The sequence below is a fragment of the Octopus bimaculoides genome, chromosome 4, assembly GCF_001194135.2.
Source record: "Octopus bimaculoides isolate UCB-OBI-ISO-001 chromosome 4, ASM119413v2, whole genome shotgun sequence".
Taxonomy (NCBI): Eukaryota; Metazoa; Mollusca; class Cephalopoda; order Octopoda; family Octopodidae; genus Octopus; species Octopus bimaculoides.
In genome coordinates, this window is record NC_068984.1 from 34930458 (window position 1) to 34934954 (window position 4497).

The following is a 4497-nucleotide window of genomic DNA, read 5'->3' on the forward strand; positions in this document are numbered from 1 at the left end:
ACACACACACACACACACACACACACACACACACACACAGACGCACGCAAACACACATGCGTGTGCGTGTGTCTATGCGTGCATGAGTATTTTCAGCATTACTATCAGATAAACCAGCATTGAAACAAAATTCTATTTATTATTTTAATCAGCAGTGAGAATGTTTTTACATATATACACACAAATATATATCAAGTGAACATAGAGTCGAACAAAAGATAGAGAAAACATCTTGAGACCTTTTTTTTTTTCATTCGTTTTGCATTTGTATCTCCATCGAATCTTTTCTTTATGTATTTCAACATTGTTGAAATGTGGAATGCACTTTTATACACATGCACCAATGCCTGCGCATATGTATATAAGACACCCCCCACACACACACATACACACATGCACATATATACATTTTTCTTGATGGTAACATTCAACATAAAAAACAATTAAAATTTCAGCAACTATCTAACACAAATTTGCAACTATCTAACACATTTGCAAATTTGCAAAAGAAGAAGACTTCTATGAACGTGAGGAGAGATGCTACAGTTCACTGTACAATGTATTTCAGAACATTCTAGGTAACATTAAAACAAAACCGTACTTAAACGACATCACAGTGAACTTTCTACGTTGTTTCTTGAAACAAAAAATGGCACACCGTAGAGTGTATATATCATACTAAATGCCTTGCATGGAGTTCCGATACATTTTGCCTCCTCATTTTAGACGTTACTTCTACACAAGCTAGAAAATAAAAATTCATACACAATATCCTGATACACGAAAGACAAAGCAATCAATTGATAAATGTAGGTTACTTTCAACCAGAAGCGAAGACATTTTATATGCATTGTTTGAAATTGTATCTAATGGGAGAAAGATCTACTATCCGGGGATGAATCTCCTTTGTATATATATATAAAACGTGAGGTCTCTTGTAATTTCATCTGTCACAGAAATTTGTAGTATATTTCTTATTTCTTTATTGCCTACTAGGGGCTAAACATAGATGGGGCAAACAAGGACGGACCCGTGCGTAACTGGTACTTAATTTATCGACCCCGAAACGATGGAAGGCAAAGTTGACCTCGGCGGTATTTGAACCCAGAACGTAAAGACAGACGAAATATCGCTAAGCACTTCGCCCGGCGTGCTAACGTTTCTGCCAGCTCGCCGCCTTATAGTATATTTCTTTGGTATATTTCAGCGTTGGCGTAATATAGGCTCCACATCACATGATGTGGTAAGGTGCAAAGATGTGGAATAAGCTGCTAAAGATTACACTTCCACATAAAACGTGAATAATGGGTTGTTAAAATATGACAACTAATTTTTTTAAAAATCTATTTAATATTGTTTGTGATCCCAAAGTAAAGTAATGTTATATTGTAGAAATCAGCAACGCGTATGACAACTGTGTTGTAAGAGAAATACATGTGTATCATTAATGAAGATCTAAAAGTCGAATAACGGAAATACTTTTTTTAAATTCTATCTGCATTTTGTTTGAAATTACATGATATGGTCCAAGTTAACAGGTTCAAAGTAGAACCATGCATAGACATCCGTTGAAAGTAGCCAGCTTTACATCTTATACATTATATAAGATTCCTAGAAAAGTAAAGTTTTGGATTACCTAGCAAATTTAAAGGGTTAATAGCTGCGAATGAGATTATACTCTTCGAACATTACTACTGAGGAGATGGAAGTAAGAATTCTAAATCAAGTCTAAAAAAAACCCTACATTCAGACAAAAGATTTTTAGGCGCAGGAGTAGCAGGAGTGGTAAGTAGCTCGCTTATCAACCACACGGTTCCGGGATCATTCCCACTGCGTGGCACCTTGGGCAAGTGTCTTCTACTATAGCCTCGGTCTCACCATAGCGCTGTGAGTGGATTTCGTAGACGGAAACTGAAATATATATATATATGTGTGTGTGTGTGTGTGTATGTGTGCATGTCTGTGCATGTCTATGTGTGTATGTGTGCATGTCTGTGCATGTCTATGTGTGTATGTGTGTGTATATGTTTGTGTGTCAGTGTTTGTGCCCCAACATCGCTTGACAACCGATGGTGGTGTGTTTTCGTCTCCGTAACTTAGCGGTTCGGCAAAAGAGACCGCTAGAATAAGTACTAGGCTTCCAAAGAATACGTCCTGGGGTCGATTTGCTTGACTAAAGGTGGTGCTCCAGCTTGGATACTGTCAAATGACTGAAACAAGTCAAAGAGTAAAAGAGTAAATGATACTTCTTTTGGATTTGTATGGTTTTCCTTACTGTTTAGAATTTTGTTCAAATTGTCTTCAAATTTGGTATATGGATTAAGTCTTGTATAGTAATTATGAAAATGAAATTCATTTTCTCCGTAAATCCATAATTAAAAAGTTATTAGCCTTTAAACATTGCAAAATTTGGGTATTGCAGCCAATCAGAAGCGAGTAATTTACATATATCACTATAGCGAAAATTTCTACTTCCATAGTAACCAAAGCAAATAAGCACCACGTGTTGCATAGCAGATTGCAAAGGGCTGTTTTCATAGTATCTACGATAAAATGACAAGTTGGACGAGATAAAGCAAAAGGAATGTGCGTTCAGATATGTTTAAGCATATAGGAACGAATAACCAGGTTTCAAATGCGCCAGTAACGTGATACTTCACGATATTCTCTCTCCAACCTCCTACCGGAAGAGGGCCGATTGGCCAACAAAATAACAAAATGAGAAGGAAAAAAGGATATATATATATATATATATACATATATATACACAAAAGCATATACAAGAACTCATATACACATACACACATATTTGTATCTCGTCTTATATTGGTTTTCGTTATCTGTAAAGAGTGCCGAATGTAATTTATCGTATGTTTGTATATATATTTATATATAGGTGTGTGTGTGAGTGTGTGTGCGTGTGTGTGTGTATGTGTGTGTGTGTGTGTGTGTGTGTGTGTGTGTGTGTGTGATATATACATATATGCATATACACACACACGCACATACATCGGAAGCCATTGATTTGGCAATGCAATATAAACTGTCTAGTTGATTGAGATGAAGAAGGAAATATTAATCACCGATAAAAAAAAAAATAGATCTTCTCTCAGGTCACTCAAAGTAGTAACTTAATTCTATAAGTTTCAGTCTATATTTAATCATATATATGAGGTTATTTACACCAATCACCTTATCATACTTATTTTCTTTTCCGTCTTGCATTCTCTTATTTTAAGTGAAATATATGTGTGCGTATATATATATATATACATATATATATATATATATATATATATATACATAATTTTGAACCCTGCCACAAATATACGCACGCACACACAGGTACACAAACACACACACACACATACAAAACAAACAAACACACAAATGCACACACGCACGCACACACACACACGCGCGCACACACACACATACACACACACACACACACACACACACACATATATATATATATGTGTGTGTGTGTGTGTGTGTGTGTGCGTGTGTGTGTGTGTGTATATGCATCAAACTGAGATCATATCTCACATGTTTTACTAATTATGAGGTGCTTAATATAATATTGTGCAATTTAGTCAAGGAAGGAATTGTCATGAAAATGTATAGTAGACTTCATTGTTGAGATGTGACAATTTCCTTGTTTGTTTCCGTTCACCTTTCCCAGAAACATATTGAGGACACCAAATATCTTTCCGTCTCTACAGCGATGAATTAGTGAGTTTTAAATGCTTCAAAAAATATTCTTTTTAATGTCGATATGTCCACCTCCGTTTCATTTTTTTACAATACACAAGAAGACCGATGTTTTCTTATTATATATCCAGAGCAGAACTGGGGTTATCACGAAAGAATAACAACTATCTTTGTGGTAGGTAGCCAGTTGCAAGTCTATGAGAGTGTGACGACGAATCTGTTGCGAAAACTACTGAATATTTCATTTTATCACCAATTCACCTCAATGGCAATTTGGTCAGAAACTTCAAACAATAGGTTCTTTTCTGTTTGTTTTCCTTTTCGTGGGCGTCTAGTCCAGTGATTGTGTTTACTCACAAATATCAGTGTAACTGATGGTGAAGAGGTCAAATTGAAGACAGGGGTGCCAGGGACGATGAGGACTGACTGTAGTTGGGCAGCAGTGGCAGTGAAAGCGAATGTCTATTGCGGTGAACCTGTGATAGTAGTGATAGACAGTTATAGCGTGACCTTCACTGGCGGAGTTGGCGATGAAGGATGTGACAAGTGTCGTGGTAGTAGTGGGGGTGGTGTGTTTGTGGCATATATGCTTGGAGTTGTGGGAGACAATGTTGTCGATGACGGTCAACAATAGACAATACTTGCCGCAGCAGGTAAAGGCGATGGTGGAGTGGGGGGGGGTGACGCTTTCGCAATTTTATTTTTTTGTTCTTTAGTAGACACGATTTCAAATAGATTATTACAAATAACCAATAGCCGCTGCTTTATGTATATATATATATA